Source organism: Podarcis liolepis, assembly GCF_965112155.1.
Source record: "Podarcis liolepis genome assembly, chromosome: 3".
NCBI classification, from domain to species: domain Eukaryota; kingdom Metazoa; phylum Chordata; class Lepidosauria; order Squamata; family Lacertidae; genus Podarcis; species Podarcis liolepis.
Genome location: NC_139557.1, coordinates 23,062,770 through 23,089,114, shown reverse-complemented (window position 1 = coordinate 23,089,114; position 26,345 = coordinate 23,062,770). Strand labels below are relative to the sequence as shown.

General features: G+C 47.7%; 1 long non-coding RNA gene across 1 annotated transcript in view; it reads left to right on the top strand.

The window, feature by feature from the left end:
• The first annotated feature begins 1,157 nt into the window (after window positions 1-1,157).
• LOC310703464 overlaps window positions 1,158-26,345 on the top strand; it is a 40,845-nt gene continuing 15,657 nt past the window's right edge. Inside the window, exons 1-3 of the long non-coding RNA XR_014524153.1 lie at window positions 1,158-1,260; window positions 1,947-2,006; window positions 17,462-17,599. This is a non-coding gene — a long non-coding RNA (uncharacterized lncRNA). The remainder of the gene's footprint in view (window positions 1,261-1,946; window positions 2,007-17,461; window positions 17,600-26,345) is intronic.

Below are 26,345 nucleotides of genomic sequence, written 5' to 3'. Positions count from 1 at the left end.
TGCTCAAATATGGAGAACTGAATGTAAGATAGTAAAAATGAGGTACTAAGAGAAAGTGAAATTGACAGATCCATTCATCCCTAGTAAGGATGATGTATAAATGGGTTACTATACAGCTATAAATGAATGAATTCATTCATACAGCTATAGTAATTGCATGTTTAGATGAGCTAAGACTAGTGCCACTTACTAAAGGAGCTGAAAACTGTATGAGTGACAGTTCGTATTCTGATAAATCGCCCTGAATGAATTTTTCATCCGTTCCCTCCCTCCCCCCCTTGTTGACAATCATGTTCATAAACTAAGTGGAAGGATAATCAGCAATTACTGGTTGATGTGAGGATGTAAGGCTAAGAGGAAATAAGAAGCGTCCGACTGCACTGGTCTGACTGCACTGGCTGCCAATTAGTTTCCAGGCCCTATTTTGACCTATAATGCCTTAAATGGCTCAGGACAGCAATACCTCAAGGACAGCTTCTTCCCATATGAACCTACCAGGACCATGAGATCATCTTCTGAGGTCCTTCTTCATGCACCTCCTCCTTGAGAGGTCCAGAGGGTTGCAACATGTGAACAGGCCTTTCTTTGCCATGGCTGCCCTTCTGTGGAATGCCTGGCGCCTTTATTATGTACCTTTAGGAGCCAGACAAAAACGCTCCTCTTTAACCAGGCCTTTGGTTGATTGACACCCAATGCCCTTTTAAAATGTGGGGTTTTTTTTGGGGGGGGGGACACATTATTGGGTTGTTTTTATTTTTATTATGTATTTTGTGTTTTTCTATTGTGATCTTATCCTGTGAACTGCCATGAAGTCTGTGGGCATAGGGCGGTATACAAATTTAATTAATAACAACAACAGTAATAATTTTATATGGTTGTAACCTGCCCTGGGACCTGCTAGTGAAGGAGGGTAATTAAATGAATAAACACACAAGGGGTGACTTCTGGTTTTCCAGTGTTCAGCAATATACGACGACACCGAAAAGAAGGATGGGACTACTTGAATATAAAAGAATCCATGTTCAGCTTTTTGCAAGTATGTAAAATGAAATTTATTCTTTTATATAAGCAAACTTGGTAGTATCAGCTGAGAGTAGTGTCAGTTGAGTGCTGGTGGTTGCTAGGTTGCGGAGGTCCTTGTGACACGCCCTTCATTGTGACACCTCCCTCTGCTGGCTCCTTGGTCACTAGGGCTCTAGAGGCATAGCCATCTCCTTTGGTTTGATCATACAGCAAGTGAGAGAGAAAGTGGATGGAGATGTAAGTAGACTTTCTCATCAGCATCTGCATTCTCTGCAGATAATGCTCCCGACAGTCTTAGGAAACATTGACATCCTATACCCTTTTAAAATGTGGTTCTCTTTTTTGGGGGGGTGTTATTGGGTTGTTGTTTTTATTTTGAATATATGGTGGTTTTATATTTTGCTTTTGTTCTGTACCACCCTGAGACCTCTGGGTATAGGGTGGTATATAAATTCAATCAAACAAACAATCAATAAAAATTAAGCATCACTAATGACAGTGAAAAATAGGAGGTTTTAGTCTAGTGCAGGGATGGTAAGCCTTGGCCCTCCAAATGAACTCCAGAACCCATCAGTCCCATTTGGCATGGTCTATGCCCAGAAATCATGGGTGCTGCAACCCAGCAACATCTACAGGATACACCTGACCTCTGGTCTAGTGCATAAACCCAAAGGACCTAGAATTCAGTTTATACTGGGGCAGTCCTAGGTATTTGCGCCACAGTAATATTAATGACACATCTTTTCATCAGCACGGCCTGCGGAGTTAGCAGCTTATTCTAAGTCCAAAGACCACAGAATCAAAATACCCGGCAAGACACATCGTTCATGCCAAGGCTGCTTCATAACTTACAATTATTGTGCGCCCCTGTATTAGCCACACAAAAAGAGTAACAAATATATGTTTTAAAACGTGCACTGCAGATGCGGATACTCAGAAAGGAGGTCCCAAATCTCATCATGGTCCACCTTTGTTGGGAAAGGGTAAGTAATGTTTTTGAGGCTGTATCATGTGAAGTGTCCCACATGACAGGAAGGATGTTAGAAGCATGACCAGTAACTAATCCTATGGCTCTTGGTTAGCAATCCAGTGTCCTTCTTTCTATATCCCTATAAATACAACTGGTTAAAAACAATGGAATGGCCAGTATTGGGCCAGCTCATGTTCATTTAGGCCTTGAGGAACAGCATTTGACTCTGGAGCAATTGAAGGAGTAATCTTTAACAACCTTGCAGGGTTTTCTTTCCTTCCTGAAGGAGAAAAGAGCTGATTAAGTTAAGTGATTGCCAAGTGTATTATAAGTTTAACAAAGCTCACATCATATTTCCCCCCTTACATGCCATACAGTAATTGTGCAAAATGCATGATTTTACTTTGGCAGCATTATTCAAACTTAATTACAGTGCTAAGAAGCAACCACAACTGAAAGAGAAAAAGCTACGTTGCTCCAGAGATCAGCGTGGCATTTCTGGCTTAAAAAAACACAGTTCTTTTGTCAGGGAAATAAACTGTGTGGAAAGAACTTTTTTGCTGTATAGAAAGCACATTTAAAACAAACTTTAAACAGAAACCTGAATAGATTTAAACAGCTACTTGGTCCGTAGCTTTTAAGATAACACTTCTTTCATTGCCTTCCCATAGTTCAGTCCTCTATACACAATAGACACTAGACATCTTTTTAAGGCCCTGGAGGTAGATTGTTCTCTTAAGTAAAAGAGATGTTAAATAAGGAAATGACAGAAGGCCATGCATTTCAGCAGTGGCATAGCGTTTGTTGCCAGCACCCGGGGCCGCATGGAGGGGGGGTGGGAGGGAGGGAAACGGACTGAGTACACATGCACATTCAACTGCCTAACAGCATCTGAGACAGACACCCAGGAGATGGCTGCTGATAAGAAAAGAAGAGTCGTTCCATTGTCTGCAGAGGTCACTTCCTGGTTCACATGGAAAAGCTGTTTTCAACGGAGCCCAGCAATGGAAGTGAACAGCTGTACAGAGGCAGCACCGGGTGTTGAAATTTTGCCCCCCCTAGCAAATTTGGGCCTGGGGCAACCACCTCTGGGCCCCCCACCACTACATTTCAGTCAGGTTGGTCAGCAAGGCACTAATGTTTGCTACCTGGACTATTTTAGCAAGGACATGTATTTGAGAGAGAAAGAGGTTTCACCTCTTTTTTTCAGCCTAAGGGATTTTGCCCCTTTGAAGCAACCTTCTGTGGGCCACATCCCCATGGAGGCAGTGGCGTAGCGTGGGGGGTGCAGGGGGGGGGCGGCTGCACCAGGCGCAACATCTGGGGGTTAGGGTTAGGGGGTGCAAATCCACGGGATAGGGGGCGCAAATTACTTGCCTTGCCCCGGGTGCTGACAACCCATGCTACGCCACTGCATGGAGGGCAGGGTTAAAGGCAACAGCAGACTGAGCAATGGATGTGAATTTTACCTTTGTACATAGGTTACTTTCTACACCAGGGGTTGGCAGATACCGCGCACGCACACACACACAAATGCTATTTCCGGCGCTCCTTCCGGCGTGGAGGTGTGCGCAGCTTCCCATTGGCTGCAGGAGTTTCCTGCAGCCAATGGGGAGCCGGTCAGCTTTGCGGAAGGTGGTCCCTGCTCTGCTCCGCGCTGGTTTAGCGTGGCGCACGGGGCCGACCGAGTGGGCGGCAGAGGTTACCGAGTGGGCGGCAGGGGCCCATGGGCCGGTTAAATGACCCCCATGGGCTGCTTGTGGCCCATGGGCCTTAGGTTGCCGACTGCTGTTCTACACACACTCGCACACCCGTCTCTGTGCCCCATCCAGACAAGAAAGAAGAATTACCAGAGGTCAAGGAAACATTCCAGCCAGGCAAAAATGCCCAGGATGGGGAACATTATTGGTTGGCTGATGTAAGGAATTTGGAATTCAGCTGTGGAATTTTGTGTTTTTAGGTGTATTTCGAAGGAGCTAGATCTAGATCAAGTCATGCTTAGATTAGATCCGTGGAAATGAAGGGATTTTTTAGTTATAACCTAAGCCCCCATGACTTCAATGGGTCTACTTTAAATGCCAACTAAGTCTGGCCACAACTCAATAGCATTTCCTTAAGAAGAATGGAATGAGGTTCTTGAATGAAGAGCAGTCTTTTGACACATATGCTGCTGGACTATCCATTGATGATTTTTTTAAAAATCCTTTCCCAGGCACAAATCACAGTAGCTGTGTGCTCACAAATTGAGGCAACTGGTTTTGACAATCAGTGCCTCTGCATAAGTGCAGACTGGTTGTAAGCACAAAGTCACCCTATACTTGTTCCCCTGTGCAGTTTATCCCAATTGTGAGTCGCCACTCAAGTGTAATTTGCATTGAAACAACAACTACTTCTAAAACTGGGTGTGAATGGGCGCTGGACTGCCCAGAACCGTGCATTTATTTGTTTCTGTTTCAGTTATTAGCTCTGGTACACCTGTGCATTATGGGGGGGGGGGAGTTCAGGGCATTGTGATGCAATGTGTTTGCAAGTGTCCTGTGGCTCATCTGTTTAGCAGGGCTTTAGGGAACTGCTGTTAGAACAGCAGCTCAACATGATCCATTTAAGCAGCTCTAGAACTGGAAGGTGAGACCGATAGACGATCTGCAGATGTACAAATGGATCAGAGGGAAAGAGGGACACTTGCAAACAGAAGCATATCGAGACCAAATGCTTTGGGGATGTGACATGGCGTGCGATCTACCTGGCCATTTAAAAGGCACAGCTAACTCCTTCTTGACTTCTGCTAAGTCATCACAAGCTCACTAGCTGTTCCTCAAAAGAGTGCTCAGCATTCCCTTAAGGTCAGTCAAATGGGAGCAAAATGCACCGTGACCCTCCCTCCAGCCTCTGTACTAGAGAAGTACAGAAAAAGGCACTTACCTGGTGTTGATAATAGAGTGCTCTGCACTTTACAAGTGCTGTATGAATGATGAACAGCAACACCTAATGGAACAACAGCTCCGTCAAAATAAACTTGCCCTTAAAATGTGCTGTGGGTGGCCATGGTGCAGAATGCAAAGGTAAGATTATCACTGGAGGGGGACGCTTAAAATGTTGAGGAATGGTGGCAAGCAAAATGATTTCTTTCTTGTATCTTGCAGATACAGCTTTGTGACTCTTCAGTTTTATCTTCATGCACCAGTGATGGGGAACCTGTGGCCCTTCAAATGTTGCCAGACTCCAGCTACCACTATCCTTGACCACAGATCCTCCCCCATCCCTGTCCTACATGCTTGGGGAAAATGCTAAACTATCATTTGCTTAGCCAGGACATACTTATATTCAGTAAACACCAAGGAAGTTTATCTTGGTGGAAGGGCACAGGGGTTACTTTTGCCCTTACAGAGGATGTTTCATGTGCTGTCATTTGTTTGGATTTTAGCAAGCTCAGGCATGGAGAGCTGCTTGAAATTACCTTTCCACCCTAAGTCGGTCTGGAACCGGTCCAGAGTATTTTCTTTCTCTCTAGGCTGCCTCTTAGTCAAATCCTTTCCACCAAAGGAGAATGAATAAGGCAACTTAATAAACAACCTTGCACTCATCCGCTGGAAGGAGGGGGAAGAGTGATCCAAGGATGCACATCTCAGTGGCAACACAAGGGCTGAGAAGGATGCAGACTCTGTCCATGATGAGGACCTAATGTGAAAGCTGGAGCTATTAAACCAGGAAAGGTCTAGAGGACACCAGGACACATATCTGCCAACTCCTCCTTCCCAAAGTCATTGTTTGTGGCTGAATCTTCTCCCTCTTCCTGAATAGGCCCTTTCTTACAAGGAAATATCTGTTTTCAGCCAAACAGTTTCTTCTGTGGTGACTCTGGGCTTCCCAATGCTGCTGTCTTTGTGGTCCAGGAGTGGTGGTGGTGAAGGGAGAGAATCAGGGATTGAGGAGGGCTTGAGTTGGAGGGTTATGGGTAGGGTCCATGCAAGGTGTGCATTAGACAGGGTGTGGCGATCACACAGGGTCCCCAGACGTTTGACGGTCTATTGATCCCTGTGCCACCACTATGATCACTTCCCCGCTGCTACCAACCCGTTTCTCTCGGGTACACACTGGGTCCAGACAGTTGCTAACATTAAAACAAATAATCAAGTTTTTTTCATAAGCATGAACAAGTTTATGGTTTCAGTTAATTTTTCTTGTCAGTTTCTTAACCTTAGTTTCTATACCGGCCTATACCTTCCTAATAACTTCAAACTGATTATCCCAACTGTCTATCTGACTCCTAACAGTTTCTCTCACTCTCTCACAACACAACTTGACCAACCCACAGACTTATCCTCCCTCTTCCTTCTCCCAACTGACTTCCCAACAACTCCAACTCTAACTCCTCCCCTTGGGTTCCCACTGGCCAATCACTTCACACTCATTTAACCCTTTCCTTATGATCCACCTAGGAGGCAAACGCCACACAGGGCATTTCAGGCGGTCTTGGGAACAATTGTGGGTTCCTCCAGGTCTTCAGCTGTAGGGGGTTTTCTGCAATCTTCCTAACCCTTTTCTTTCAAAAAGGTCTTCCTGGGGTCTCGGTTGGGTGGGATCTTGACAGGCACATGGGAAGGGCCACATAGCTCAGTGGTGGAACTCATATTGTGCATGCAGGTTCAATCCCTGGCATTTTCAGGTAGCGCTGAGAAAGATCCCTGTACCCTAGAGAGTGCAGACCTGGGTTGCTGGATTCCAATTCACATCAACTCCAGGCTGCACTGCTAATAGTCAGAATGATGGGAGTTGTAGTTCAGTAGCATCTGGAAGTTCGCCATCCTTGGTGTGAGACTGTGCTGGTCCTGGGGGTAAGGTACCTTGGGTGTAGCAGAGTCCACACGAAGAGGGGCAAGGTCTGAGGCAGAGAGCCGGGCGGGGAACAGGTACGCTGGAACAGGAGGCTGTGCAGGGAACAGGAACACCGGATGGTCGGGAACAGGAGGCCGAGCAGGGAACAGGAGTACCGGATAGTCAGGAACAGGAAGCCGAGCAGGGAACAGGAGTACCGGATAGTCAGGAACAGAAGGCCGAGCAGGGATCAGGAACACAGGAAGGTCCGAAGCCAACAACGACGTTGCTCCCGCAACCTGGGGCCGGGCTGACTGGGCTTTTATCCTCTTCTAAGGCCAGGGGCGGTCCCGGCCCCCAGGAGCCCCGCCTCCTCTGGCCTTAAGGCGAGCACTCCTCCTGGGGGCAACCAGTTCCCTTCGCCTCTCTGCCCTAAGCCTCTCCAGATCAGGAGAGGCCGAAGGGTTACTGGGCCCTGGAGGAGGCTCACCTGTGGCCACTGAGTCGTCAAGCCTCTCTGGGGCCAGAAGGGTTTCACCTGGGGCCAGCTCCTGATGCACTGCCACAGGTGCAGGTTCTTCAGCATCTAGGCCTTGCCCCAGTTCAGCCGGCCCTGGAGGCGGGGACTCTTGTGCAGGCTGGGATTCCTCTGTTTCATCCTCCGAATCGGAATCCCAGGCCATCACACCATCCCCCCTCCCAGGCCCCCCCCTCAACCGAGGGTCCGGACCCGGCTTGCCGGGGTACGTCGCATGGAACTCTCGGAGGCAGGCAGGTGCGTGGACGTTGGCCGCTGGTTCCCAGGAACGGTCCTCCGGTCCGTACCCCTTCCAGTCAATGAGATACTGCAGCTTTCCCCTGCAGTATCAGGAGTCCAGTATGCGTTCCACCTCGTACTCAGGCTCTCCCCGAACCAACACTGGCTGCGGTCGGGGACGGTTCGGGTGGAACTCGTCGCGTGGGGCCACCGGACTCAAAAGGGACCTGTGGAAGACCGGGTGAACCTTCAGGGTTGCGGGTAACCGGAGACGAAATGCCACAGGAGAGACTTGGTCTACGATAGGGAACGGGCCGGTGAAGCGGGCGTCCAACTTCCGCGAAGGTCGAGAGGGGTGGAGGTGGCGAGTGGAGAGCCAAACCAGGTCACCGACGCGAAGTTCCGGCCCCACCTGGCGGTGACGGTCGGCCTGGGCTTTGTACGCTTCCTTGGCCTGGTGCAGTTGCTCCACCAAAAGCTGTTGCTGGGACTGGAGCTCTTGAAGCCACTCCGTCACCGCCGGGACCGCGGACGCCGGCAGCACCTCTGGAAACAGCCGTGGATGATAACCATAACTGGCCTGGAACGGGGTCTGCTGGGTGGACGCATTCACCACGTTGTTATAGGCGAACTCTGCCAATGCCAGGTGGTCGACCCAGTCATCCTGCTGGTAGCTGCAGTAACACCGGAGGTACTGCTCCAGCACCGCGTTCGCCCGTTCCGTCTGGCCATCGGTCTGTGGGTGGTAGGCTGACGAGAGGCAGACCTCTGTCCCGAGGGTCTGGTGTAATGCTTGCCAGAACCGGGATGTGAACTGAACGCCCCGGTCGGACACCACGCGCTCAGGTAGGCCATGCAAGCGGAAGACATGCTGAAGGTACAGCTGAGCAGTTTCCTTGGCTGTGGGTACGGATGGACAGGGAGCGCAGTGCACCATCTTGGTGAAATGGTCGGAGAAAACCAGAAGACAGGTACAGCCACGAGACGAGGGTAAGTCCACTATAAAGTCCAATGAAACCGTGTGCCAAGGACGCGGTGGAACTGGCAATGGCTGAAGTAGGCCGGGGGGTCGCCCGGTAGGTCCCTTGGCACGCCGGCAGACATCACAACCAGCAACGTAGCGAGCCACGTCAGCCTTCAGGCGGGGCCACCAAAACTCTCGACTGACCAGATGGGTGGTCCGATACCGTCCAAAGTGCCCCGCTGCTGGGGCATCATGGGCCATCCGGAGAACCTCCAGCCGTAGTGGCCCTGGCGGGATGTACAGACGACCGTGATGCAGCAGAAGGCCCTGATGCAGGACCAGTCCCGGATACTGTGGGCTGGACCCTTCAGCCAGCTCCCGGAGCCGATCCTGGGCCCAAGCGTCGACCCGCTGCTGTTCCCGCACCCGAACCTGCAGTGGCTGCGCCTCCTGGGTGGCCAGGAATGCAGCCGGAGGTAGGATCGTGGTGGGTTCTGCTTGCTGTACCGTGTCTGCGTTGTCTTCAGGTTTCCGGGACAGGGCATCCGCCTTCTGATTCTGAGAGCTAGGGATGTAGCGGATCCGGAACTGGAACCGGGAAAAGAACAACGCCCACCGGATCTGTCTTTGGTTCAGCTTGCGGGTGGTCTGGAGGTACTCCAGGTTCCGGTGGTCAGTTCTCACCTCCACCGGATGTCGTGCCCCCTCAAGATGGTGGCGCCAGACCTCAAAGGCTACCTTGATGGCCAGTAGTTCCCGCTCCCACACAGTATAGTTACGCTCCGCTGGTAGGAGCTGGCGGGAATAGAAGGCACAGGGTAAGAGTGGCGCTTCAGCCCCAATCTGTTGAGACAAGACGGCACCGAGAGCCGTACTGGAGGCGTCGGTCTCCACCACAAAAGGTCGAGAGGGGTCAGGATGTTGTAAGATTGGTGCCCTCTGGAAACAGGCCTTCAACCCCTGAAACGCCTCCTCTGCCTCCTTGTCCCAGGAAAACGGCGTCTTTGGGCGCAGTAGCCGGGTCAACGGGGTGGTGCGATGAGCATAATCAGCGATGAAGGTCCGGTAGTAATTGGCGAACCCCAGGAAACGCTGTAGGTCCTTGCGGTTCCGGGGTGCCGCCCATTCTCGAACCGCTGTCACCTTCCCCGGGTCCATTTGCACCCCATCTGGAGAGAGCCGGTGACCAAGGAAGTCCACAGTCCGCTGATGGAACTCGCACTTGCTGAGCTTTGCGTACAAACGGTGCTCACGCAAGCGCTGCAGCACGGTCCGGACATGTCCCTCATGGTGAGCCGGGTCACGGGAGTAAATCAGTATGTCATCCAAATACACCACCACGTACTTGTCTAACAAGTCCTGAAACACGTGGTTGATGTAGCGTTGGAACACAGCAGGCGCGTTGCACAAACCGAAAGGCATAACCAAATATTCGAACTGCCCGTACCGGGTCCCAAACGCTGTCTTCCACTCATCCCCAGCTCGGATCCGAATCAAGTTGTAGGCCCCTCGGAGGTCCAGCTTGGTGAACACCTGTGCCCCTTGCACCCGCTCCAGCAGCTCCGAGATAAGGGGTAAGGGGTACCGGTCTGGGACGGTAATTTTGTTCAGGGCTCGGTAATCATGGCAAGGGCGGAGTTCCCCACATTTCTTCTTAACGAAAAGCACTGGTGCCGCGGTAGGCGAGGTGGAAGGCCTAATGAACCCACGCTCCAGGTTCTTGCGCAAGAAGTCCTGCAAAGCCTCGCGCTCTGGCTCTGTTAGGGAATATAAGCGACTCACTGGTAAAGGCGCTCCGGGTTGGAGGTCTATGCCGCAGTCAAAAGGCCGATGCGGCGGCAGCTGGTCTGCCCCCCGTTCCTCGAACACGTCCTGGTAGTCCTGGTACACGGCTGGGAGCGTGGGTGCTGCCTCCTCTGAGGGCGCGGCCGCCAGCGTTCCGGATTGAGCATGGGAACATGGGTCTGGGAAGTGCACGGTCCGTTTGACCCAGTCAATCTGAACGTTGTGGGCTTCCAGCCAGTCCATCCCGAGCACCAGGGGGAAGCGGGGCATAGAAGCAATGTCCAAAGTTCGCAACTCCCGGTGCTGCTGGAGACACAGGACCAGGGGCTGGGTCTCCTGAGTAACAGCACCTGAACGCAGAAGTCGTCCGTCAATCGCTTCCACCTGGATCGGTACTGGCTTGTTCCGAAGTGGCACCTGATGATGGGTGGCAAAAGCAGCGTCCATATAGGAGCGGGTTGCCCCTGAATCTACCAAAGCATGGGTGAGGATCCAGGGCCCCCCTGGAGGGTATAAACGTACCGAAACCATAAGATGTTGTAAGTCCATTGGTGCGGGCCCATTCTGTACGGTTTGGGACCCCCGGTAGCTAGGGCCATCAGCTACTGGGGTTGGCGGTTTCCCTGCGGCTGGCGTTTCTCAGGGCAGGACCAAGCGAAGTGTCCACTTCCGCCACAGTAAAGACAGAGATTTCCCTCCCGACGCCGCGCCTTCTCTGCGGGGGAAAGGCGTGGCCGCACTGCCCCGAGCTGCATAGGCTCCTCCGTTAAATCAGTTGTGACCGTGGGGCTGCCGGAAAAAGCTGGTGCCGTGAACTGGGAGTGTCGGCGACCCCGGGCCTGACGACGATCCTCCAACCGGTCGTCTATTTGTAGACTCCGTTGAATGAGAGTGTCCAGCGTGGTGGGGCGTTCCATTGTGGCCAACTGGTCCAGTACCTCGTCCGAAAGCCCTTCGAGATACTGGTCCCGCAGTGCCGAGTCATTCCAGGTCAAGTCCTGTGCCAACAGCCGAAACTCCGTGGTATATGTGGCCACCGTGGACTTGCCCTGTTTCAAACGCCGAATCGCCCGGTTGGCTTGACTCTCTTTCTGGGGGTTGCCGAACGCGGCCTCCAAACGATTGCAAAACCCCGTATAGTCTGCCAGCAAGGGGGAGTCTTGCCTGAGTAGCGGCAACGCCCACTTGGCCGCCTGGTCCTTTAACAAACTAATCAAAAAGTGCACCTTGGTGCGGTCGTCAGGAAAGTTCCGGGCTCGCCCCTGAATATACAGCTTGGCCTGGGCCAGGAACATGGGAAAGCTGGCCGGGGCTCCATCAAATTTCTCAGGCAAAGCAACTGGGTACTTGCCCGGAGCCGGGGCGTCGGCCCCAGGAGCCGGTAGGGCTTCCAAGCGTTGCTGAAGTGCCACAACCGCGTCGCTGAGCTGCTGCACGGTGTGAGTCAAGGCCTGGTTCTCCTGGGCCAAAGCCACCAGTGCAGCCGCCTGTTCAGCCATGGCCTCTGGCTCTTCCCGAACGCACCCCTACGAAGGGGGAGTGCGGGTGTGGCGGGAGCAAACTGTGCTGGTCCTGGGGGTAAGGTACCTTGGGTGTAGCAGAGTCCACACGAAGAGGGGCAAGGTCTGAGGCAGAGAGCCGGGCGGGGAACAGGTACGCTGGAACAGGAGGCTGTGCAGGGAACAGGAACACCGGATGGTCGGGAACAGGAGGCCGAGCAGGGAACAGGAGTACCGGATAGTCAGGAACAGGAAGCCGAGCAGGGAACAGGAGTACCGGATAGTCAGGAACAGAAGGCCGAGCAGGGATCAGGAACACAGGAAGGTCCGAAGCCAACAACGACGTTGCTCCCGCAACCTGGGGCCGGGCTGACTGGGCTTTTATCCTCTTCTAAGGCCAGGGGCGGTCCCGGCCCCCAGGAGCCCCGCCTCCTCTGGCCTTAAGGCGAGCACTCCTCCTGGGGGCAACCAGTTCCCTTCGCCTCTCTGCCCTAAGCCTCTCCAGATCAGGAGAGGCCGAAGGGTTACTGGGCCCTGGAGGAGGCTCACCTGTGGCCACTGAGTCGTCAAGCCTCTCTGGGGCCAGAAGGGTTTCACCTGGGGCCAGCTCCTGATGCACTGCCACAGGTGCAGGTTCTTCAGCATCTAGGCCTTGCCCCAGTTCAGCCGGCCCTGGAGGCAGGGACTCTTGTGCAGGCTGGGATTCCTCTGTTTCATCCTCCGAATCGGAATCCCAGGCCATCACAGAGACAATACTGAGTTAGATGAATTAGTGGTCTGATTTGGTAGGAGGCAGCATACCATGTAGGACTGTTTAGACTACTTCTGGTGTGGTTTGAAATGCCTGTTCTGGCTTCAGTATCCTATTTGGAGATAAGGAATCTTGTTTTCTTATCTCAGCCATTAGCTCAAAAGTCATTTTAAAAGTACTTTTATGATGAAAAACCACACATAGATCATTACTTGTCACAACTGGTATCTGAAGAAGTGTGCATGCACACGAAAGCTCATACCAATAACAAACTTAGTTGGTCTCATAAGGTGCTACTCGAAGGGATTTTTTTTTTATTTTTTCACAACTGTGTGTCCATCTCTTTTGTTACACGTACAGATGTTGGAAAAAACAAAATCAGGCATGGATTCCCAGCACAGAAGCAGCCTCTTAAAAGAATAGAGAAATGCTAAACAGCTGGAGTCACACTCAATTTATCTGAATACCCTGACTCATTTGTATTATGGCCTGCTTACTAATACATCCTGATTGATTCATTTCAGAAACGCAGTGCAGCTAATAAATCTCATTACAAATCGTAACACATGACAAATCAATAAACCTTCCACTATATTAAGATGCAAAAGCGCTAAATGCCCATCAGGCGCAGCAGTTTATGCTGTAGTGCGGAACACTGACAGGGCCACCAATGTAAAGGCTCTGCACTGTAGTTTCTGAAGATTTGCTCCCAGAATGGATGGAAACCTGACCCTCTCTGGCATATCTTAATGGACTTTTCAGCTTATATAGGGCTAAAAACACAGAGCTCCGCATGTATTTTTACTCATTCCCCCCCCTACAAGGAAGTGTAGAAAGAACCCCTCCCCATACCCTGCCCTCCAATGTCACCTTCCCCTCAGCAGGGTTCTGATAACAGAAGCAAACTTGGCTGCAAGGAGGACCCATTGGATTTTGTGGTGGGCAGGCAGGGAGTGCTCCCCTGTGTGACCTTTGCGATCTTTCGATCAGCTGCCCTCGCCATATTTTGCCATTGTCGCATCTAGTATTGCTCTCAAAGATCAAACATTAGAATTCCAGCACTGGGAGCACGAATAACTTGCAGGAAGGCTGGATAAGGTTTTCCTGAAGCCTTCATTTGAAACCCTGCCAGTTTGTCTGAAATACAGATGTTATTTTCCCTCCTCTTATGAATTTCTCTACACACTCTGTATACAGTGGTACCTCGGGTTACAGACGCTTCAGGTTACACACTCTGCTAACCCAGAAATAATGCTTCAGGTTAAGAACTTTGCTTCAGGATAAGACCAGAAATCGGGCTCCGGCGGCGCGGCAGCAGCAGGAGGCCCCATTAGCTAAAGTGCTGCTTCAGGTTAAGAACAGTTTCAGGTTAAGAATGGACCTCCAGAACGAATTAAGTTCTTAACCCGAGGTACCACTGTACTGGCGCATCCAGGAATTGAAGTAAGGGGCTATTTCAAAATATCCCTTACTGGGCGTGAGCTGAAAATGGAAACATTCCACCTTGCTGTCACTTCCCAGGATTTCTGGGTGGCTAATGTGATGGCAATCAGGCTCAGAAGAGCCACTACCAAGGATGTTGCCCAGTGTGCCAAACCATGTGTTCAATGACCACTTGCTCTGTTTTGTGCTGTAAGAACTGCATGGCTGTTTCTACGATCCAGAGCAGATTTTATTCGGTTGTGATGGGATGCCACCATAAGCTGGCCTTTGTGGAAGTACTTTGATCCCCTTGCCCCTGTGCCAGGTTCTTACTGATGTCCACAGCCCCTATGTTGTTATGGGCCACCATGTGGAGACCACTTTCAGTGCAGTCCCTGTGGCATTAATAATGTGCACTCCATTTCTAGGCAAAAGACACCAGATTAAACATTCTGAGCATGTCTGGCCCCTGCTGCCATGGTTTTCTAGCTGCCTGTTCTGCACGTAGACAAAAATCTATTGAAGTGCATATAGACTATATTACATCTCCTTGCTTGATGTAATTAGTTGAGTCTCTTTTGGTTTGAGAGAACTTTTTCCCTGGAACAAAATTGATTTTTAAGTTATCTGATTTGTATTTAATAGTGTATTCAAATCTCCTTTCCCAGAATCCACAGACCATCTTTCTGACCTGCATTGACTGAAAATATCTCAGAATAGTTTTTAAACCAAATGCACTTACTCTCAGCGCAGTTTTCCTTCCTAGCAAAAGAATTTAATGCTCCTTCTTTGGGCTGGATTCTTTCTCCTCCCCCCGTTTCATTGTTTAAAGCCAGGTTCTCATTTTCTGAGATCTCCTGTCTCCAGGTTTGAATGTGGGGCGAAAAGACATAGCTGGGAATACAGATTAATGTATGTAAGCATTACTGAGTATTTACAGTGCAGATGTGCGGTTCTGCTTTCATAAAAGCGAAACCCACAGATGTTACGCTTCAACATGACAAGCCATTTTTATTCTGGTTAGGAAAAGATCTTCCGTTTAAAAGAAAAACAATGCCACAAAGGAGACGATGCTCTTGGGATTCAGCAACCACAGCAGCTTTCAGAAGCCCCCAAACTCTTCAATTCAAAGGAAAGCTAAGCTCCTTTCCTCCAGAAATAATCCTTTCTTTAGCAGGTGTGTGTGTAAAACATATGTCTCTGAATCCTCAGCTGGTGTAATTTCAAAGATGAAGTCAATAGAACAGTGTTGATTTAACTAGACTTGAGATACAGCCTACAGAATTTAAGGGTAAGGAGTCCCATACACACAGCTATGGCTACAGCTGGGCTTCTCGACAGGTGTTGCAGGGCTTGAAGTGGGAGATGTGAGAGAGGCATGGATCAGAGAAGGGGGACTGCAGGTAGTTCAAGTTAAGCTACTAGCATCACAGCACAGAATTCTCTTGGTCCTGGGAATCAGGTGATACCAGAGAGCCAATCCTGTGCAGCTGGCTGCCGGCTGGTTGGCATTGCCCTGTGAAAGGGTCTTCTTGGTGATGGTTCCCTCTTTGTGGAATGCCCCCCCCCCCCGGTGAGGCGCATCTTTCTCCCTCATTCTTAATGGGGCCCCTCTGTCAGTGGGTCCTCCCTGCAGAGACAACAGCCTAATCAGCCCTGAGCGTGTGACGAAAGTTCCTAAATTATTGGTATAGGAGCTCAAGAGTGGCTTGTAAGTGCCATGCCGTATGAGCTACAGCAACCAGCTTAGACCTCCTTACACGCTGAGTTTCTCTGGTAGACTGGGGGGTTGTGGTAGATGGGAAGGACAAAGACTTGATGACCAAGTCCCTCCCAAGGTGAGCTAAGCCTGGCAGGACAGCTTTCTCTATGGTCTTAACTGTTTCAAGCATCAATTAGACAGGTATGTTGGTTATATGAGACTGATTATCCCCCACAAAAAGGAGCGTTTGAGAGAGATGGCATTGTGCAGGTGATCTGGGAGACAGTTCCAAGAATACAGAGCAGCGAGGAAGAAAGAGCAGAGACTTCTCAGGAAGGAGGAAAATGCTGGATGGTGGTGGCTTATGGGTGAGGAGTTCAGAACCCTCCCCATGCCAGCTTGTCTCTCACTGCTTTCATTTGCCCTTTCTCTTGAGCTGAACTCATATACCAAGAGTGTGCTTGGCTGGGAGAAAGTGCCATAGGCAGGCTCACTTCATGTAAACATCCCTTTTGCTGGTTTTCTCAACACGGCAGTATGTGCGATCAGGGCACGACCTGTATGCAAACATACGAGCCTGCCAACACCGCATCTCATTTAGCCCCGAGGAGAAAGAGAAGGAAAACACAGCCCACAGACAGCAAAGGGACAAGTCTCTCTGTATTGTCATATGACGCTATACTTTCAGAGGATTTCTGCCTTTCTTCTTCAGTATGCACAGTATGGGTGTTCTGTACTTGGTACAAATGGCACCTTGCCTGCTAGTTCCATGAGTGATTTCTCCTAGTGAGTCAGGAGCATGCTTCAAAATATTTGGCTTTGAAGTAACAGTGATATAAGGCTCTGGTATGCAGGAATCGTTGGAGGAAATAGCTTAACATATTTTAAGACATTTAAGGAAGTTTTTTTATGTTTAATGTTTTATTGTTCTTTTATATATGTTAGAAGCCGCTCAGAGTGGCTGGGGCAACCCAGTCAGATGGGTGGGGTACAAATAACAATAATAACAACACTTTATGATGTAAACTTGAACTGTAGATTCTCCCATAGTTACACTGTTAGGCACTTATATGCCAGTAGTGAATGGCTTTCTTCCTTTCTTTTCCAATACTGCTTTAATTGATAGATCAATTGCTTCCCCTCTCCCCGCCTGCAAGGCCAGCCACACACAGAACTGGAAATCAGGGAGTTGAACCATTAAAAAAATGGGGATGGTTCCAAATTGTTATTTATATTATTTATTTTTTTAACAAACTCCCTGATTTGGTTTCTGTTTAGACATTTCAAACTGGTTTTGAACCAGTTCAGAGACACTGCTTGCACACTGACATTATAAAACTCTTAGGCTGTGATCCAAACTCGCCCCCTTCTGTAGGGGCTATGGGGGGTTTGGAATGAGTGGAAGCATCTCTCTGCTCACGTCTGCCAGTTCAGCAAGCCTTCCACTGTCTGTTGAATTGGTGGATAAGTGGAAGATCCACCAGTGATGGGCCAGCCAGAACAGCCCAGTTGACAGCTGCGAAATGGAGTGTTCTGAGGATGGGCCAGGGCTGAGACAGCCTGGGATCCACTGGATCCTATATTGCTGCTCTCAGGGATTGGGACTGAATTGCCTCCCCCCCGGCAACCTTCCATTGTTGCCACAAAGAATTAGGTAAGCTTGCCTTTAAATGCAAACCAAATCATGATTTCTCCGTTCCCTAGTTGTGATGCAGAGGGGTATTGTGGGTGGGCCTCTATCATTATGAGTTCATTGGTTCCCTCTATTTGCAGGTATCATGCTGGGATCATAAGTCAGCGTCCTTGAATGGTGGACAGTGGGAGTTTGCAGAGACGACTGCGGCCTTTCTTGGGTTTTTTTTTTTTTTTACATCTTCTCATTGCACGTCTTGGACACGATGGCGTGAAAACGTAAGCAGCAATAGCCATCATCTTAGATGACACTGAAAAACCTTTGTTAGACTTTCATAGGTGAATGGAGAATGCACACCCAGCACCAGTGGACCTCTGAGGGTCAGAAAGGAAAAAGGGGATAGTGATCATACCCTTCCTGTGAATTCTGAAGGCAACTAGCTGGCTGCTTCTGGAAATGGGATGATGTACTTGACAGATTGTGGTCTTTTCCAGCAGGGGATTTCTCTCATTTCTATTTTCAATTTCAATGAAATTGAAAATTTCACCAGAGAAACCATGCCATTAGTTCCCTAGCAACCACCCACAGCCGACTTTCTGCTTCTGGGGTCATCAGAACGAGGTTTCCCACAGACTGAGACACATTACCACAAAGGATAACATGGCCTTCTTTTACGCATTATTAGCAACTGTATAAAAACAGAATGGTGCGTCTAAAGGGCTTTTCAATATAAAGAACATAATGATTAGACTACTGTTCATCTTCCACTTGTAATCCACGCATTGAATGTTTCAATGACAGAAACAGAAACTTGTTATGCCCTTTGCTATGCCATCCATCCTAGGCCTGGGGACAAGAGGTCTTCATAGGATCTTCTTTTGGACATTCACAGTCAACCAAGACAGAAGTACTGTTCTTGGGGGACAGGGGGTGGGCAGGTGTGGGGGACTCCCTGGTCCTGAATGGGGTAACTGTGCCCCTGAAGAACCAGGTGCGCAGCCTGGGAGTCATTCTGGACTCACAGCTGTCCATGGAGGCACAGGTTAATTCTGTGTCCAGGGCAGCTGTCTAACAGCTCCACCTGGTACGCAGGCTAAGACCCTACCTGCCCGCGGACTGTCTCGCCAGAGTGGTGCATGCACTAGTTATCTCCTGCTTGGACTACTGGAATGCACTCTACGTGGGGCTACCTTTGAAGGTGACCCGGAAACTGCAATAAATCCAGAATGCGGCAGCTAGACTGGTGACTGGGAGTGGCTGCCGGGACCACATAACACCGGTTCTGAGAGATCTGCATTGGCTCCCAGTACGTTTCTGAGCACGATTCAAAGTGTTGGTGCTGACCTTTAAAGCCCTAAACGGCCTTGGTCCTGTATACCTGAAGGAGTGTCTCCACCCCCATCGTTCAGCCCGGACACTGAGATCCGGCGCCGAGGGCCTCCTGGCGGTTCCCTCATTGCGAGAAGTGAGATTACAGGGAACCAGACAGGGGGGCTTCTCGGGAGTGGCGCCCACCCTGTAAAACACCCTCCCTTCAGATGTCAAGGAAATAAGCAGTTATCCTATCTGAAGGCAGCCCCGTTTAGGGAAGTTTTTAATATTTAATGCTGTATTGTTTTTAACATGTGATTGGGAGCCGCCCAGAGTGGCTGGGGAGACTCAGCCAGATGGGCGGGGTATTAATAATAATAATAATAATAATACCTGTGAAGGTTTGCAGCTTCCTGTGTAGGTTTCTTTTTGCTTTTTTGCAATGGGCAGTGGCAGCCAATGCTGTGCATTTCTCAAAAAAAGGAACGTCCCTCGCATCAGGCCGTTTGTGCTCGGTCACGTGGGCAGAGATATTGGGCACTGGAAGGCCGGAAAGGCTTGTGTTCTAATTAGAGGTGGGTTTGTTGTGATTAGCTATCATGTATGCCAGGGAAGCACCTCATGCTCCCGTAAGGATTGGGCTCCAACTGTGCTGAGTGATTTTTATATGCGCATGCATATGCAACAGTTCAGGGAGAGGAAGGAGACAAGAACGAACATAAGATGATCAAGGTGATGGTTGGCATATGATGTCGGTGGCATGTGTTGCTGTTGTTTGTATTCATCGGCCCACAAGCAGATGGTCATATTTACACATTTGGTTGTTGCCTGAAATTGTTCCATGAATATTTTGTTTAAACATTTTTTTTTTAATGCAAACCTTTTTGCCATTTGTGATGCCAAACTTGAATACTTGAATCCTTGGCTCATCAAACTTGGGTTTCTTTCTCTTGGTTGGCAAGCAAAAGTTTTCTGTGTTACTCCTTTTACCTTGAAATAGTTTTATTTTATTTTATTTAAATACTTTTATTTAGCCCCAAAATTCCAAAGACTGTACCCTCAATGCCTAGTGATAAAAATCATGCTGTTGTTTTAATCTTTTTTAGAAAAAGGCCTAATTATCCTAAACCATCTTAAAAATAACCCCTTAAAAACAGAGGTTAGATTGTATGTAATTCTAGCTATAGGATCTATTGAATTTCAAGTACAGTCGTACCTTGGATCCTGAACACCTTGGTACTCGGACGTTTTGGCTCCTGAACGCCGCAAAGTGAGTGTTTCGGTTTGTGAATGTTCTTTGGAACCCAACGTCCAACAAACCGCACTTTGGTTTCCGAACAGTTTGGAAGTCGAACGGCCTTCTGGAACGGATTCCGTTCTGACTTCTGAGCTACCATTGTTGTAGTATTTCATTTCATTTCATTTTTCCTAAGGGAACTCAAGGGAACTTGTTAAAGTCTTCCTTGATTTTTATCCCATTGTGGTAGAGTAGTTTAGAACACCGGTCTTCAGCTGGTGGGTTGTGGCCTGATCCAAGGTAGGTCGCAACAGGAGCACTATTACCGTGTAAATCATGGTAAAAGATTAAGAAATGGACCCCAAATGCATGTTTGGGTTAAAAGGGGCTTCCGGGTCTTGAAGATTCCTGGTTTACAGCCACAGACAGTCAGGCAGAGTTGCTGGTTGCCTGCAAGTGTTTCAGCAGAGCAAGCCAAGCAACATTCAACATGGGAAGGCGAAATAAAGAAATTTAAAAATCCAGGATCACAAGACAAATATTCATGTGACATGTACTTGAAGCAAGAAATGCAACATAAATTTTGAGGGCTTGAGCAGAAAGGATGGAAGGTTAGGCAAAGAGTTAAGAATGTGAGGAATGGAATTGTCAGGGTGGCTTAGAATTCTGTACCTAAACGCTGTGATTGTCATCTACTGTATATCACAGGCTGGGGTTCCATAACCTTAATATGTTTACAATTTTGGTCATACTATTTCTGGGGTAGAGCTTTGCTACATTTTGAAGGTTTGCCATAACTGAGGGCATGAGATGCGGAGCTCACTGGACATTGCAAGGGTGTTGGTGTGCAGAGTATGTCTCAGGAAATTGGAAATTTCCAGGCGCTCTGCAGCCTTTGGGCTAGAAATGTTCAATAAATATAGAAATTCCCCAAAGAAGCTGCTGTGTTCCATGTTTCACAGTTTGCACTGGAAGCCAAGACTGTGCAATACATATCCCTATAAGATTTCCAGTACTCCTGATGAGGTGCTATTACCAAGTATCTCTGAAAATACAATATGGGTGGGTTTGGGGGGAGGGGGAGGGAAGAGATTTGAATACTAATGCCAAAGGTTCAGAGAATTGCTATGTGTACCTTCACCTGCCTTATATGACTTATTAATGAATCAGCAAATGGCATGTTTTATTTTTAGTGTACAGTATTAGAAGTAATTTGTAAGCATTAAGTGAGTTGTGAAAGCCTCTGCAGCATTTTGAAAGTGTGAGCATTTGTTATTAAATTAGACGAGGCTCATATGGAGAACATAATTTCCTCCTTATATATGAGCTGCCAGGGAGACAGGTTGCTTAGCACGTCAGACCTGATCCTTGTTTTCCTTTGCACGGGAACACTAGGTCACCCTTCTGTGTCTCATAGAATATTTCACACCATTATCCTCACATATATCTCATTGTTATTCCTCATTGAGTTGCCACTGGGAGAGTTCAGCTCGAGTTCATTTTTCATCAGTCCTGGGTTGCTTTTCCCTTTTGGAGACGTGCAAGGCTCTCTTCAAATTTATGGCATACTTCCCCTGAGAAACTAGCTGAAGCGAGCAGTCTTTCATTTTTAGCAATATTGGCAGGGTACAGGATGATGCCATTTATGCCTCTAACGCAACCCTCCAAGTATGTGGCTGGTCCAAAGTCACACAGTTCCTGCACGGCCATGAAGCCAGGTCTATTCGACCCAAATCTAACGACACACAGGACACCATAGTGCAGACTTGATTTCCCTTTTAGAGTTAAACTGGCAGCATCACACTTCCTCCTAATATGTTTACTAATACCGTAAATGCATTGCAGAATTTTCCTGCCCTGATCACTGCCTTTGATCAGATGAGAATGGTCAGGGTGGCTGCATGTGCCGGCAATATTTATGCTGAACAAGGTAGATTTGCACCAGTGTTTCTAGAATAAAACAATGCACTATTGCTTTGCATGCAGAAGCTCCCAGGTCCAGTGTCTAGCACCTCTGCAAATAGTGCTAGGAAAAACTTATGGCTGAAACACAGGAAAGCTACTACAAGTCACTGTAGACAAAGCTGAGATTGATAGACAAATGGTCTGATCTGGTATAAGGCAGAGCCCTCTGTTCTTAAGAATATCCGTTTCAACCTGGTGACTTAAGCTCTCTGAGCATTTTTAATACTGCAGCAGATTCAAGCCATCATCATTTTTCAGAAACTAGCATCTAGAAATCGGAAGACGGTTGCAGCTAAACGATGACGCTCTTGAGAAGACAAATTCTCGCAGCCAAATTAAGTGCTGCTACTGAGCCTCGTTCTTCAGTGTGTTGCACCTCACTGTTCTGTCAATTATTCCTCTTAAAAGAGCATGGGAAATGGATTTTAAAAGGCTGTCACCTGTGTACATTGGTAAAGATTTCCAATTTGGCACTGTTTTTAGTTCCAATTGGCACACGTGCTGCACAAAATGGCCTAAGCGACAGAACCTCCATTTCTGAAAAATGCTGAAGACCCAAGAGATCAGGGGTGCTGAATTGGACCCCAGATTATGGGTGCCCAATGGCACCCATGACGTAATGTGACGTCATGTTACAGCGGCACGCCAGATTGCCTATTGATTTGAGGCATCATTTTGAAGTAAATCTACATTGTAGGGGGGAAAGCCCATTCTCAAAGCAGTGTGTTCTGCTCTTATGTGTGGTGTGGAGAATTATAATGTTCTGGTCCTTCATTCTTCCTAGTCTGTTGGAGGGAGAATCTAATAAAGGAGGTTGTGTTCCTACTTAAGATCATGGTGATGTGTCTCTTCATGTAATAGCTCTACTGGATCAGGCCAAAGGCCCATCTAGGCTGGCATCTGTTCTCACATTGGCTATTCTCTCAACTTGAAGGAAGCGCCAGCTGGGGAACCCTCAACGGACACCGCAGGGGCGAAGGCCCAGAGCCAGGGGATTGGTGGTGGGATGATGATGAGTGGTCAGAGGGAGAAGAAGGAGCACATTGGGAGGAGGAGGTGTCAGAAGCTGAAGAGGCCGCAGGGTTTAGTGAGCAGGAAGAGGTTGTGGCAGACAGCAGTTCAGACTCCGAGGCAGAAGCAGAGGCTGGAGAAGAGGGGGCCAGGAGACAGAGGAGCAGGCTACTGAAGAATCCAGGGTGTCTCTCCATCCTGCTGCGACCAGCTCCTCTTCCTCAGTCTAGGACACACAGAGAAATGAAAAGAGCAGAGCAGAAATTACTTGTGCGGAGATGCAGTCTGAGATTGCTTGGGAGAGGAGAAGTCTCCTTTGTTTTGCTCTGATTGCTGACCTACGCTTCACTCCATCTCCTGACAAAAGTTAACTTTGTGCTATATGAAGTATTTTGTCTGTCCATCTTCCAATATTCATCTTCATTCAATGTCCTTGAGTTCTAGTATCATGAGAGGAGAACAAACTTCTCCCTGATCACTTTCTCCACACCACATAACGTTAGACATCTCCCTTGAGTTCACCCTCTGAACTAAAAAGCCCCATGTTGTAACCTTTCCTGCAGCCCCTTACATAGGGGATTATAATTTCTTGTTTTTTTAGTTTAAAAGACACTTGTAAAGTATAAGTTTAACAAGTTTGATGACTAGCAACCTTAACATTAATGACTTGTGTCTTTGCTGTAATTCATTGGACCACCTGCTGTCCATGAACATCTGCTAAATTATTGAGTTCCACGCACTTCTATCATGCAAGAGAAAGACTGGCATTTGCAGTTTCCTCCAGTGACTGGAAAATGGTAAGCAAATGAAGGAAAATTGGCACATGCGATCTGTTTCTACTGCACTGCTTGACTTGGTACTGATAATTCAGCAAACTGACAAGCTGTGGCTTATGAGAATGGCACAGCCATGTTAAATTATCGCTTCTGGACTAAGATGCAGATTGAATACAATCCCCCCCCCCCAAAAAAAAAGGTAGAAGAGGGTTGTAATCACATGTCCATATGATTCTTTCTCTAAAATATCTAATTTGGGGCTATAGCATACACCTCCTACAACAGTTTCATTCCATAAAGTCATTCTTTCTGATGAAAGAGATGCAGTTATTGCTATTTATGAAAATGTGCTGTCAGTTTTGCCTAAGTCCATTTCAGACACTTTTGTCTTAATCCTAGACCCTTAGCCCAGATAAAGCTTAAGGTGCCAAGATAGTCAATAATTTAGAAACATCTCCGTATTTGGGATACCAGTAATCCTTACTTAGAAATTGGTCATTAGTGGCCATGCCCTGAGGGCCATTGGAGCAGAGGAAGGCCTGATGGAGATGGGGCCATGGTTCAAGTTTTATTGTCAAATATCTCATCCATCAGAGTCCCTCCCATCTGTACAATTCTATGATCCATCCACCCATTATGTAGGCTCATGTCAGGGACAAGGTGTGTGATGGAGGCAGGAGGGCTGGAGGTGGCCCAAGGAGAAGTTTGGTGCCATCTGATTGGTAGGAGCCAGGGAAATGGAAGGCTATGAGCCACCAGAGACAGAGACAGAAGTTAAAGATGGGTCAGAAGCAGAGGAGGCTGCTCAGGTGGGTGAGCTGGTCAAATCCCTGCCGTCCCCTGCTCTGCTGCCCCCTAGAACCAGGAGGTGCTTGAAGAGGGAAGTACAATGAAGACTTCCATGCAGGAAGTCTCAGGTTGCATTCATGCACCCCATCAGATGAGGGCACATAAGCCGTGGAGGTGTGGGGCATGGCCCCACTGTTGCTTCAACTGCTCTGCTGGGCAGTTGGAAAATAGCCACATACTGTAGATGCTAGAAATGCGCATCTATGCTGTAAGTGCCTGCTTTTGTCAATAAAGAATTCCTTCCTTGGCTGGGTATGCACAGGACAGCTGATACGTAATAAGGGGCAAGCTTTGTAGATGAAAACCACTGTTAGTCAATGTAACTGCACCCAATATTCCAGGCTATAGCACTGCATGTGTGCATGTCCTCAATGTTCTCCATTTGAAACATTTTTTGCTGAATTTTGTCCTGAGGATGCAGCCGCCCTAGTCTGTTATGGCAAAAAAGTAAAAAGTCTTGTGGTACCTTAAGATGATATTTAGTTGCTATTTTTATTTATTTATTAGATTTAAACACCACCCTTCATCATAAGATCTCAGGGCGGTTCGCAAAATAAAATGCAGGATAAAAACAAATAATGAAAACAAAAACAGCAAAACAATAACAACAATATTGTTAAACATCTGATGAACTGGGCTCTTTTCCATGAAAGCTAATGCCACAATAAATCTGTTAGTCTTCAAGGTGCCAGACGCTTCCCCTTTTTGTGTGTGTATGTTGGCTGAATTTCATGATCACGATTTTAAAAAGAAGGGCTAGCCAGTCCTTTTGGCTACTTTGCATTTTCTCCATCAGTTTGAAACTTGTCTCATTTCTCTATCTTGTTCCATCCTAAATAATAGAAATCATGATTCTACTTAATGCACTAAATGAAAGCAAGATGGAGCCACAGTTGGCAGCAACTAGAAAAGATAATGCAGTCGAAGTAATCAATTTATGTTTTATTGGCTCCTTCCAGTGAGCTAATGAATAAAGGTACCCTTATGCATGCTTTGCTCAAGGCTGATTAATTATCTCGACAAAATTTGCTTTTTTCCATGTACAAGTCACATGAGGTTAAATGAATCCCTGGGCGTTTAATTTTGCTTGGGCCTATTAAAGGAAAAGATGCTATATTGATCATTATATTTTAGAATTATAATGCTTATGTGTTATATATATATATGTATGTGTGTGTGTGTATATATATATATATATATATATATATATATATATATATATATATGCATGCGTAGAATCCTTATATGGAGCCCTGTAATCATTATGTGTATAATCCTTACATCCATTCACCTATGTACTTACGTAGTCAACCCTGCCTTTCTGTGTGTCTTCATATAAACCTGGTATCTGTATGAAGAGAAGGCTATAAATAGAATCTATCTATCTACACTGTGTTTATCCATCTTTATCTATCATCTATCTATCAGAATGTATCTCTGTTTGTTTATCTAATCTCCTCGCGTTATTAAAAACAGGAAAGCTCTTTAATTCAGGGCAAACATGCTGAAATATCTGCGCAGAAGAGCTGGATCTTGTCTGCATACTGTGCTACTTTACTACTGCCACACTGGTGCTTTTAATTAGCTCTCATTGTCTCACTACTTGGCTGAGTGGTTTTTACAGCTAACCTGAGAAAAAGGTAGGATGCAGAAATCCTTCGTCCGATACATCAACTTAATTAGAAGCAGGAAGCATGACTTCTCCCTATGACTTTTGAGGAATAAAAAGCTCTTTAAACCAATATTGAGGTAGTTTTCAAGCACAGTAATACCAAGATATATATATATATATATATATATATATATATATATATATATATGCAGGTTTTGGTGTCTTCGGGTGTCTTCCCGTGTAAGAGTTGGGGTGTCTAGGCG